The sequence below is a fragment of the Cygnus atratus genome, chromosome 1, assembly GCF_013377495.2.
Source record: "Cygnus atratus isolate AKBS03 ecotype Queensland, Australia chromosome 1, CAtr_DNAZoo_HiC_assembly, whole genome shotgun sequence".
In the NCBI taxonomy this organism is placed as follows: domain Eukaryota; kingdom Metazoa; phylum Chordata; class Aves; order Anseriformes; family Anatidae; genus Cygnus; species Cygnus atratus.
Window position 1 is genome coordinate 191,560,239 of NC_066362.1, and position 12,738 is coordinate 191,572,976.

General features: G+C 40.2%; 1 protein-coding gene across 1 annotated transcript in view; it reads right to left on the minus strand.

Moving 5' to 3' along the window:
• DDX10 (DEAD-box helicase 10) overlaps positions 1-12,738 on the minus strand; it is a 192,793-nt gene that overhangs the window by 126,360 nt on the left and 53,695 nt on the right. The window lies entirely within an intron of this gene.

Consider the following 12,738-nt stretch of genomic DNA (forward strand, 5'->3'; position numbering starts at 1 on the left):
ATTTCGGCCCCTCCACTGGAGGTAAGGGGATGGCAAAAGATCTCAAGAGAGAGAGATTTATTTTAGACTGATGCATTGTAAATGAAGTCCTGCTTTCAGAGCACTCCAAAGATAATCAGGTAGAGCTTTTACTTGGTGAGATATAAAAAAGAATAAATAAAAAAGGGAAAGGTAAGTTTGTTTTATAAGCCCGAATGCACAGTTCATAGCCGTATGACAGGCTATCATGAGACGTAAGCTTTACTTCCAGCAGTTTTCCATCACTCTGTGAATGCAGTGAACAAGGGCTGCAGACACAGTCCATGAACAGGACGTTAACACACGCAGAACTGCTTCGGGATTTGTAAGCGACCTCTGTCCAACAAAAGTGGTTTTACATAGCAGGAAAATTGTGCTCAAAGAGTAAACAAAGCAGATACAGCAAAGCAAAGCAGTTATGGGCTTGCAATTAAAAATAATAAACCTGGCTTTCTCCCACCACCTTACATTTCCTAACCACAATAACATCTCTCCTGACTGGGGAACTTGAGTCACCCTACATTACGCCTCTATGTTTAAACACACAGCTAGATTTGTGAAAACCTTCACGTTGCCCATATCCAAATGGCGGTCTGTGGGTACGCTGAGCCACCTCATTAAACATTCCCATGGTAAATCCTGGCCACTGATGCCTGTAAAGATACTGTGAGAGATTCCACCTCTTTGCAAATATGCTCATATTCACGGTTTCCAGCAACATACGGAAATTATAAATGCCCATTAGATTTCAAGGAGGATGAAATTCTAAAGGAATTGATCAAAAATGCTTAAGAGAATTAAGAATATGGAAGTCTGATTTTACTCTTGAAGCAAATCCATCAGATGCAGCATTTGAAAATTAAATACTCATTGTATTCTACTGATTTTGAAGCCTTATTAGCCTAGCTTACAATTTTCCTTCCCTCTCCCTAACCCCAATTTGGATCATTACTCTCTTCTCCTTTCTTTGTGTACGCACCCACGCCAATTCTTGAAAGCTAACCTGAGACACACTTTTTCATGTGCACTGTTTCCTATGGTCCTGCTGTCTAGTTCTACAACTGTAGATTACCTCCCAGCCCAACCCAACCCCTCTGAAACCGTACACAAACATCAATGAAGACTACCTGAAATATATACAAAAAGAACACTTCAATCAATGACCAAGATTTAAGAGTTTGATTATTTAACATAAACATTAATCAATGTTTATTTTGATAAGTTCTTAACTCATTCTGAATTCTTATTAATCTTTTTTTTTTTTTTTTTTTGTAATAAAAATACTTTAAGTTAGACTTGAACTTTCCTGCTGCAAAAAAATGAGAACTAATTTAATTGGGAATGTATCTTTTAGAAGCAGTGCTTTTCTCACATAAATAATTTCAGGAAAGAGCTATTAATTTTTTAGCTGTAAAAGCTCTCTTTACATATAGTTACACTTGCATAAAAATTACTTCTGTTAATTTAAATCCCTGCCCAAGCAGGGACACCCAGAGCAGGCTGCCCAGGACCACGTCCAGGCGGCTTTTGGAGATCCCCAAGGAGGAGACCCCACAGCCTCTCTGGGCAGCCTGTGCCAGGGCTCCGTCACCCGCCCAGCACAGAAGTGCTGCCTGGGGCTCAGAGGGAGCCTCCTGGGTGCCCGGCTGTGCCCATGGCCTCCTGTCCTGGCACTGGGCACCGCTGAGCAGAGCCTGGCTCCGGCCTCTCTGCACCCTCCCTTCAGGGATTTATGGACACGGATGAGACCCCCCTGAGCCTCCTCTTCTCCAGGCTGAGCAGCCCCAGCTCTCCCAGCCTCTCCTCACAGCAGAGATGCTCCCAGTGCCTTCATCATCCTGGTGGCCCTGTGTTGGGCTCTCTCCAGTATGTCCAGGACTCTCTGGTACTGGGGGAGCTTTTAACTTTTTAACTATTATTCCAGCAACTAAAGGAAAAATTGAAAACAATGAGCCAAGGCCTGCGTTCCAGTGATATGCTCACACTTTATAGAAACACTCAATCTAAAGTTACATTTCCTTTCTCCAGTGTTTTTCCACTGAAAGATTTAACATTTCTTGTACCTCTATTTATTAGTCTCTTCTCAATTTATCCAGTAAATATTCCATTACAGCTGTCTTAGCTTTAATCATTAGCAGCTGTCCTACATTACATCACGAAATGCTTTAGAAGGCTATTATTGCTCATAAGTGCCTTAAAAAGTGTCCAAAGGTAAAATAAAATATGAAGATGTTATTTTTCCACCCATAAAAGAAAATTAGCAGTAACAAGAAATGTCAAGATTGATTAGCTTCAATGAACCACTGAAAAAATCTGCTGTGCTAAAAAGAATAAAATACTTCTTGAAAAAGGAGAGAAGTCAAAGTAATTTATGTTTTAAATTTCCCACGTTTAAAGGAGGATTGAGAGAGTGGAGTCACAAAAACAATGGTGGCTAATGAAAATGTAACATTTCCTTGGCTTGGCGTAAATGCTGACCTTGAAACCAGACAGAAAGATTACCTGCAGATGTGGTTCATACAACTTTTTTTTACATATATTTATTTATTTATAAGCTTGCCCTGTTAAGCTAATTGTAACACTTGACCTGCCAGGAGCAGAATCTTGACTCAAGTTCAGTCAATCAAAAATACACAACCTTCAACTCCTACACCATTTTTTTTTTTCCATTTCTAAGCAACTACGGGATGCCTGCCTTCCAAATTACTTGCAACATTTGATAACATGCAGTAATGAAGTGTCCCTAAGCTAAATGCTGTCTTAATTTGCATTTGCACATTGCATTTCCAATTTACATCATATTATTCACCTCCTCCATAACAGTATCACATTTTCTTCTCACATTCTCTTGTGTGCTAAAATAAAGTCTCTCTTGCAGACCAAAGGAGTATTTGCTGGAATATCTTTATTCTCAGCTCCTGTCCTCTTTCCCCCACATCCACCTCTTCACTGCAGCACTGACAAACGAGCTAAACCACTGGGAGAAGTACTAGTAATGGTGGACTTCGGATCTTTTTGTGTCTAAGACAAAATGCCTTTTGAAAACAAGATTAAGCAAAATTCAATTTTTGTACTCAATACAAGTGTACCAAATTAAAATAAGAGGGTTATATCTGGGGAGCTCAGACCAGATGACCACTTCTCTTCTACAAAATGTAACTACGTTATCACTAAAGACCTATAGAAAAATTTACATACTATTCAAGTGTCAGGATTCAAAACTGAAGAAGTAAACTTCACACTAATTCTTATTCGAAAATCATCCCATAAGAGGTGGTATAAATCTTCATGAAACATGAGGCTGAGAGACAGAAATCTGCTGACAATATCATACGGGCTTCCCAAAGGAGCAGGCTGGGAAGATGCCTCGTGAGTTTGTCATTCCCGTACAACACCATTGCCTTTCAGTTCTCGTCTCATCTCAGCCCTCTCCCTTCAATCCCCCCCCTTGACATCAGCCTCAATTGCTCGTCACAGCTATTTGGGGAGCTTTTTTTTCTTTGCCTCCTTTTTCTACAGCTGAAAGTAAACCGAACAGCTGCACTTCCTAGAAAAGCCCATTCAAAATTTGTGTCCTAAAGCTGGAAATAACATGAACGTTTCTTTCAGCCCACGAATCAAAATACATTTTGCATCAACGCTCACTGACCTAACACAATACCTTCTCGATAGCAATTCTTCAGCTCTGCTACAGGTCAGTATTTTCTTGTTACCATGTCATTCTGACACGGAGCGTACATATAAATAAATTCCCAAGAGCATATTCGTTTTTTAAAAGCTTGAGCTTTTTGTAACCACCATAAAACCTAGAAGACAAACAATAACTTATTTATGCTTTTCAGGCTGGGGAACCTATGGGCACAAAAGGTAGAAAAAACAAAAGTTCACAGAGACTTATTCTTTCACAGAGATGCTATAATTCTAGGTCAACATCCAATTCCCAAAATACATGAGCAAATTAAGGAATTACACATTCCTACAAGCCCAAAATGGTGAACCTCTGTGGCTGGAGCATACCACAATTCAGCTGCACATGCACTTACTAGGTCTGTAAGCAGCTGTATATGAAGAACCCCTTGCCTTTCAGTATATACTAATGTAAACAAACCCCAGATAGAAAGGCTTAAAACAATTGTTAATACCCGTTTCAGGATTATCAGCTCGTTCTTCTATCTCCCTTTGTTAAGATAAAAAGGCTTGGTAGTGACATCAGATTTGTGATCTCACCAAAAAGACCCACTGTCCTACATTCACGATTTATAAAACACCAAATTGAAAACCACCACCCAGAAGTACAGACCAATAAAACTCAGACCAGTAACATATATATAAAGGAAGAGTGATTACTGTAAAAATAGTATTTCTCCAAAGTCACAGGGCAGACGCATAATTTCTCCACCAAGGCAGCAAAAGATCTACTGCAACAGAAACACGTTGTGTCCTTTTATGCTCTGCAAGACACAGCCCTTGCATTGTGAACCTGAAGGAAAGCTGCCACAGCAAGGCTGGCGTTTTGAGGACACTCTCAGCTCTGAGCCAGAGATAAGGAGGCATCACTGTAAGCAAAACAGCAGCTAATGTTAATTTTGCTCAATGCAGAGGAGATCATGGAAACAAGAAAAGCCGCTGGTCTTTCACCGACATCTCCCTAAAAAGCCAAAAAGGACAAGAGATATTTGCACTTGCTTAGAGAGTCAAGCTCTTGTTTTCTGTTCCCAGCTTGCTCATAGCAAGATCAGCATGGCACAAGTGTCTCAGAACTATCTTATACTCCCCTTTCACATTGATACGAGACATTTAACCACAACTGGCACAGGCTGCCCAGAGAAGCTGTGGGTGCCCCATCCCTGGAGGTGTTCAAGGCCAGGCTGGATGGGGCTTTGGGCAACCTGGTCTGGTGGGAGGTGTCCCTGCCCATGGCGGGGGGTTGGAACTGGGTGATCTTTACAGTCCTTTCCAATCCAAACCAGTCTATGGTTCTGTAACAATAACAGTGAGACGGACTTTTCTTCTCCAGCCTTCTTCCTGCCAGCTGCAGTCCCTCTACAAGAAGCACGCTCAACCCCACCAAAGAAAAAAAAAAAAAACTTAAAACGGAATTTTAAATAATACTTTGTGGTCCTGATCAAGTAAGAGGCAGATCCGAGAGAAATTATATCATCATTTAGCTCCTCAAAAAGCTACTTTTGTCATTTTTGTTTTCCCATGGGTTTCCCCACTCAGAGACACCACCACTTTATCACATCTACTTGATTTTTTGGGAGATTTACTAATGCACCCCCTCAATTTTCTTCATGTGTGCTTGCCAGACCTCTCACTGCTGGAGCACCACCCTTTTTACTTCACGGGCACCTTCCGGAGCGCACAGGGCTGCGAGGAGCAGGCAGGGCAGTCTGCCTCAACCTGGTGAGCACCGTAAAGATGGAGGTTTCCTGCTGGAGGATTAAACAAACATACAGCTTGAGCAAAGAGAAGAACAACCCTGCACTGAAGTAAGCTGAGAGCTACCACAAGAGAAACATGGTTTAGATAATGAAGGACAGGATGCCACTAAGACTTCCCCAGACGGGATGCCACCAGGCTGGTCCAAAGCAATTTATAGCTCACTTATTTTTGACATAAATAAGGCCAGCAGCTGTCATCCTAATTGTTTTATTTTCTCAGAAAACAAGCTCCTTTAACAGATCTTTTTCCCCAGGGGCAGTAGCTGTTTCTTTACCTGAGATGGAGAGCAAAGAGCCCAGCCTGCAGCAGGCAGGAGGCTCCCTCCCAGCTGGTGCCACCTCCACCACTTCACAGCTGGGATAAACCAAAAGCTCACAGAAACATGATGTCACTAAGCAGTTTGTCTGTGATTACTGTCCTTTTTCCCAATGAGTCAGCAGGTCAGAATTTGGAAACCGTGTACTACACATTTTCCTTTTTAAAATACCAATTACACTACAATTTGCATGTTAGTAATACCGTAACAAATTTCTCTGAGACTCATTTTGGCTAACAGCTCATGAATCTTCACCAAAATCATGATTTTTTTGTCATAATTGTCAAATTATTCCACCTAAAAATTATACCATACAGATAAGAATTCAGAAATCTGCCCGAAAATATTGTTGAAAATGTGAATGAGTAGTTCGTTGAGAGGCTTAAAATAGCAGATGTCTGCATCGCAGAAGATGTCCACATAAACAATTGAAGAATTATTCTCATAACTTCAACTACACGCTGTGCTGACAGCAGTCGGGAGGCTCCGGATAAGTATTTATTAGTTGGTCTGCTTTATTACTATTTCAGGAAGCCGCATTTCCTTTGAAAATTAGTGCTGTATAATTTCTGGTGGCATTTCAGAGTATTAGCACTCAACTTTTCGAAAACCGCTCATCCAAAAACTATGTCATAGTTATAAATACTTCCAGTGCCATCACCCAGCAAGCATTCGGGCACTAGAGGTCTTAAAGGAAATCGCTGCATTTTAGAATTTACAAATCCTATGGATTCGGAGAATATTGATTAAAACAAAGCAGTTTTAAAGCAGAGTATATGGCTCACTCATCCTCATCTATGAAACGATTACAGTATATTAAACAAGGCTATAAATCAGTCATTAGGCACACCAAAACTGAGGGTATTGCTGCAGGCTTGAGTAACCTACTAGAAGTATTTAACAAATTATATTTCAACAAATCATTTTAAATTATACAATACCCTCGTATCTTTTGAGATAAAAGACCATGTACCTCAGTCACCTCGGGTCTGTCCCATCAAAAGACAAAGTGTGCCTCACTGCAACCTGAATTTGCACCACATTCTGCACCGTGAGCATGTGAGCAATATGCTGGACTGCTAACATCACTCTGCACTTCAGGAAGCATCAACCCACCAGAAAAACATTCTCTAAAGGAGAGACTCAAGACACGCATGCTTAAACACAAGTATCACTGTCCTCTGGTGCAAGTTAACCACAGGAACACTTTGCAAAATAGCTGCCTCTTGCTAGGACAACAAGCTCTGTGACACTGCAGCAGGTTCAGCACAGCGGAGAAGACTTGGGAGGCTGCTTCAGATGGCATATGGAGTTAAGGATTTTTTAACCCACAGCTCTAGGAACTAAAATAAAAAGGCTGCACTGTTTAGTTCAGGAGTCTGCTTCACTAGCTAGTAATTTTGTGAACAGCATTTCCTCTAGGAGATGAGCAGCACGCTCCTGGAAAAGCTGCTGACTTATGAGCAACTCGCCTCAAAACTGGGGGAACCTCTCTTGGCTCAAAGGAGAAGGTGCTTCTCAAAGAGCTGTGACTGAAAGACTGAAAGCAAGTCCCTGACAGGTGTGGCATCTTTCTTAATCACAAAAGGTCCTCAAAGTGCACTGTAGACATCAAAACTAGCACAGCCCACAAGGGTTCAAAAGCACTTTCCAATGTAAAGCTTTTCACAGAAGCAACACCTTGCACATCAGAATTGGGTACCCTGTAGCCTATGATACAGAAAGCTATGATACAGGCAGATTTTAAATAAAATTCCTAAATAATCCTTTCTATCCAGATTTGAAACATGATTAAAAACATTTAGGATGACCATTTTATGCTGCACCCACAGTTTAAGAGACATAGAGCAGCCATTTATCTGAAGTATATAGCTCACCTGTAACTCAGAGATAGAATTTTCATCCTATAGATTTTCCAATCTTCCTAAACATCACAGGGATTGACACAAATACCTGGAACGCTGCCTCAAAGGTGCAAGAAACAATTACAGTGAATTCTCCATACACTTCAGAAGTTTTCAGGAAGTCTCTAGAAAAACTAATTGAAATAGAAATCAATAGAGAAAAACCTAAAGATGCATTTGGAGCAGACACAAGAGCTGCCAATGCAACTAAACCTGAAAGAACAATGAAGAAACATTAAAGCCATTTTAAAATAATAAGTGATTTATGGATCTGGAGTCTAAAACAGATTATGGGTTCTCACAAAGGACTGCCTCAAAAGCCTCTGTTAAACACTTTAAACTAAAAGAAGCTCATGAACGCTCTACTCAAAAATAATGACGACAGGGAAAAATCTCAAGAGCAAAAGCTGTCCAAGAAGGGAAAGAAATATTTTTGCTGAACACCGTGCCTGGGTCTAGCACTGTCTCAATGCACAGCTTCCAGAAGCACCGCTGAACAACAAGATTTTTTAAAATTACATGGAATATAATATAACTGGGCATCACAGCTTTTCTTAAAAAACAAGTTTCAGCTGTACTTAAGCTATTGAAATTGCACAGAAATAAATTGTGATTTCATTTCAATTTCCATCCACTTTGTAGGACACATTCAGCGCTCGCTGCTGGGCATGAGGAGGCTCAAGGTTCTGTCAGCAGGTTTCATTTCCATTCACGGCCGACAAAAGTTATTTTTTCATAACACTGCCTTCTTGAAGCATCCAAATGTAGGCCTACCTCACTTGTGTGCGAATGTTTTGTGCTTCTTATAAATCATTACTTGCTATAATTCAACTTGAGGTACACAAGCACAGCATTACTAGGCTAGGAACATAAGGCCCATTCTGTAGGAAGGAGAATTTATGGTATATAATGCATCACGGTATTGATTTTTATTTAACTTAAAAATAAATAACCTCTGTATTTCCTCTGCTATAGTGCTAGCTTCACAACATGCCTCCAAGGAATAACGTGCCTTTTATAGCTAGCAGGTTGCCTGGGAGCACGTTTGTTCTCTTGGACACCACACACTGCTACAGGAGGAGCAAAGAGGGGCATCCCTAAGGGAACCAGCACTGCTTCCAGAGCCAGCCAGCTTCAGCCCTTGCCTCTTGCCTCCTTTGAGTGTCTTCTATCTTGTCATCCCCTGAAAAGCACCAAGAAGACCAAGTCATATGTTTAACATGAATTACTATGTAAGAATAAGAGGTAGTAAGAGCTGATAAGAAGAAGAAGATGCTTCACATAGATTTTGACCAACTTTATGTTTATATACTGTTTTTCCTATCTCACAGCATGGAACAGAAAGAGAGAAATCCCATTCAGAAGGGAAAGCCGATATAAGAGAAGCAATCGAGATGAATCACAACTCTGAAAAGTAATTTTGATTTATCTGTATGGTAATAGGCTTTCTTTTCAACATCACGGGAGAAAATTCAAGAGGACTATGTCCTCACTTTGGTGCACATTAAACGATGTTTCCTTGATACGCTCTGTGTAAAGCCCACATTACAACCAGCTATTACTGTCTGCTTGTTGGTATAGACCCCTCCATCATCTCTAGTGAGAGAGACCTACCCTTGTCTGTTCGTTCCTGCTTCCATAAGTTACCATGTTTGTGTGTCTGAGAACTGTAAGAAAATTTCATTTCAGATAACATTACTGGATTATAAAACAAGCCAAATAGCTGAGACAGAATCATAAAAAAAAAAAACCCTCCAAAGCCACAGCATTCAAACTGAAAGCTTTGCGAGTGTACAGACTAACTTCAAGGAAGCTGCAAGTATTATTTAAGGCAACCCTCTGTCCATAGGCTTACACTTCTACCATCTTCCGAGCAGGCGGTACCTCACTAGAAAAGCTTTACGAGTCTATAAATCAAAGGATGGGAGAGCAGGAAGGGAGTCACGGCAATCCTAAGAACTCAATAATTTAACATTCTCTATCCTAAAAAAGAAAATTCACTAGCAGAAAACACGTCTGATAGTATGCAACATCTGACAAGATGACTAAAATAAAGTATAAACAAAAACAAGAAAAAAAAATACTGTAGGCTTAATCTTAGTTCTCCAATAAATAATGTTTTACGTGTAAGTACAGCCTTTGCGTTTGAAAATGCAACAACCAATTTCATCAAAGTAGCATTAAAAGCAGTTTGTAACCTGGGATTATTTAAAGTCCTTGCAACATCTATACTGCTAATATTGTTAGATGCACTTTAAGCGAATAATTTACATAATGTTAATATAACAACTAAATAATACTGTGCATCTGCCAATTGATATTGGCAGTTCTGCTTGTCACCTTTTTATGCACAAAAACATCGTACTTCTAAATAAATCCCATGAGTTATATCAACCAGCTAAAAATCATGACATGTTTAAGTAAAATTCATAAACAGAGCAGCTAGTGAGTACCTCTGGAGCTCAGAAATTCATAACAACGTTGTAATATGTGCCAGGGTGAAAAGTCCACATTAGTCAAGGTTTTAATTTTTTTTTTTATGTGGCAGTGCTAAAAGAAATGTTTTCTTTATATTTGTTATCACGAAAACACAGAGAACAATATATATACAGCAAAGACACACTAAGAAAGGGAAAGCATGCAATCGTTCTGGAAGCGGCGTCATTAACCGAGCTAACATTGGATATGTGTCACTTCCCATCACAGCGTAACTTTCACTGTCAGGTTAGGCACCACAGACATTCAACAAAAGCAAGATATTCCAAGGAAGTCACACACATTCCCCTCCACTCCATCAGCATAAATAAATCCTGCTCTGCACTACAGCCCCACGGAACACGCGGCGGTGCTGCACCTCCTTGTGCTCTTCCTGAGGCTGGAGGGGCTTGGAAAGACACGAGGATGAGGAAGGGCTGGTGACCCTAACAACAGCTCTTTAAAAACTGAAACCGAATGTAAGGTTTCCCCTGAAACTGAAGTGCTGAAGCTCAAGAACAGCAGCGGGACTGGTTTGCTGTCAACAAGCAGCATAATACAAGAACACTGGAATTGCAAAATCAATCACATGCATTAAAAGTATAAAGGCAAATTTAATTCAACCTTTCTAGGCATATTCATGATCTCCCAATCAGATGATCACATACTAGCTTTTCCACAAGACTCTCATTTTTTTTAGCACACAGAATAGATTTTTTTCAGAACTAAATGATCTAGCCAAGAGCATACTTCATTTTCAGACTCCCAGACCCTCTGCAGCATTTGATACTGCTAATTAACACACTGCCTCATCCCAGAAATGCAGCAAGGATCCCGTACGCTGAAGTCAAACTGTTTTCTGAGTCCTTGCTGGAAAGACATTCCAACATTGAGCAACAGGAAAACTGCCCTTGGACTGCTCGGCGCCTTTTTCTCACACCCCAGAGGAATCGGCTCTAATTCTTTAGATGTCAGCTACATGCGTTCGGTAGGATCTACCACAACACAGCATTAATCACCTCAAAACTTTTATCCGGAAAGTAAACAGATGGGGAAAAAATATAAGTAGCGTTGCAAGTTAACAATTCATTTTTAACATGCATAAAACGTGGTGTCAGGGTATAGACATGAAATAACAAAGATGCGCAATGACCGCATCTTTCAACGTAATTTCTGTCATGTGTATTTGTATGCTAAAACATTAAAAGACAGCATACGGTTAGTGATATAAGCCTTTACTCTCTTATTCCTACCGAAAATAGAAACCATAAGTTTAAAGCATTCCACAATTTATCAACAATTTTCACAGTAACTAAGGCAATAAACACCACACTCCCATATGCAGTGATTAGTTTCCACAGCTAGGCACAGCACGCCCTGCGTTTCTGCTTTCTAAAAATTATATATTGCACTGTCATTGGCATTTCTGTAGGAGATTATTCAAATTATATTTCAATTCTTAACGATACAGATCTTGAAACTTAATTTTTCTTCACAGCTGCTTAGAGTATTGTGCCCCCATGAACAAGTGGATTCAGGTAGTACGAGCTCTTCCACACTTGTATAGCAAGTATGAAACATTAACAACACTAAATCACAGAAAAGAATTTCCAGCTTGCCTAACCTATAAATGTTTAATGCTAGAAAATTGTTAAAAGGTTACCCAGTGAGGTTCCAAAGCACTTGTTAAATACTAATATTTTTCATTAAAAAATTTTCATTCTTTTACATCAAAGGTTTGTGGTGTTTTTTTGTTGGTGTTGGTTGGTTGTTTTTTGTTTGTTTTGTTTTTCACTATTTTCTGAGCAGAACTTCCAAACCACTTTCCAACATACGAATCCAACATAAAGCTGTCTGTGTATTTCAGCATGGAAAATTGTGGAAGTGATAGGAAAGCTGAGATAGGAGCATTCTTTAAGGCAGAAATCTTTCATTCTACTTTTTGTTTTTAAAACTGCAGTTCCTTTACCACTGAAATAAACTGAAATTTATTAATAATTATAAGCTACTGCCATGTCCAGGTACTGCCACTCAGCTCTGCCAAGTACTAGCACCTAGCCAGCCACGGGCTGCGCAGGGGCAGGATGATTCAGGTTTAGAGTAAGAGGAACAGAAATGCAATTCCTGGAGCACCCTTCATCCACTTCCCACACCTATCCTCCTCCCGTGCTTCTGGCAAGAGATGGGAACCTGTGACAACCTCCTCGAGGAAGAGGAGAGAACGCGGGCGGGGGTTAAGTTACTGAGCAACTGCTCAGCTGCGACAAAGTTGGCTGACGGAACTATTTTATACACATTGCTAAATACTAGCGGAAAGATGCTGCTTATAAATGCAGCCAGTGGGCTGATAAGCATCAGTTCATGACAAGTGCCCTGTGCTGTTAAATAACAGCACAGAAAAAGATTTAAAATACCGGTTGGAAAAATACATACATCGCTTAACAGGAGGCTCCCCTCGCATGCAAGTAAGTTAAGAAAACCATCTTGCTGAAGCAGATGGCTATTTCACTTGGATCTCTTTACTACAGATAAATAGTTGCTAGATAGGGCAAAGGACACACAAAAAATTCACAATATGCA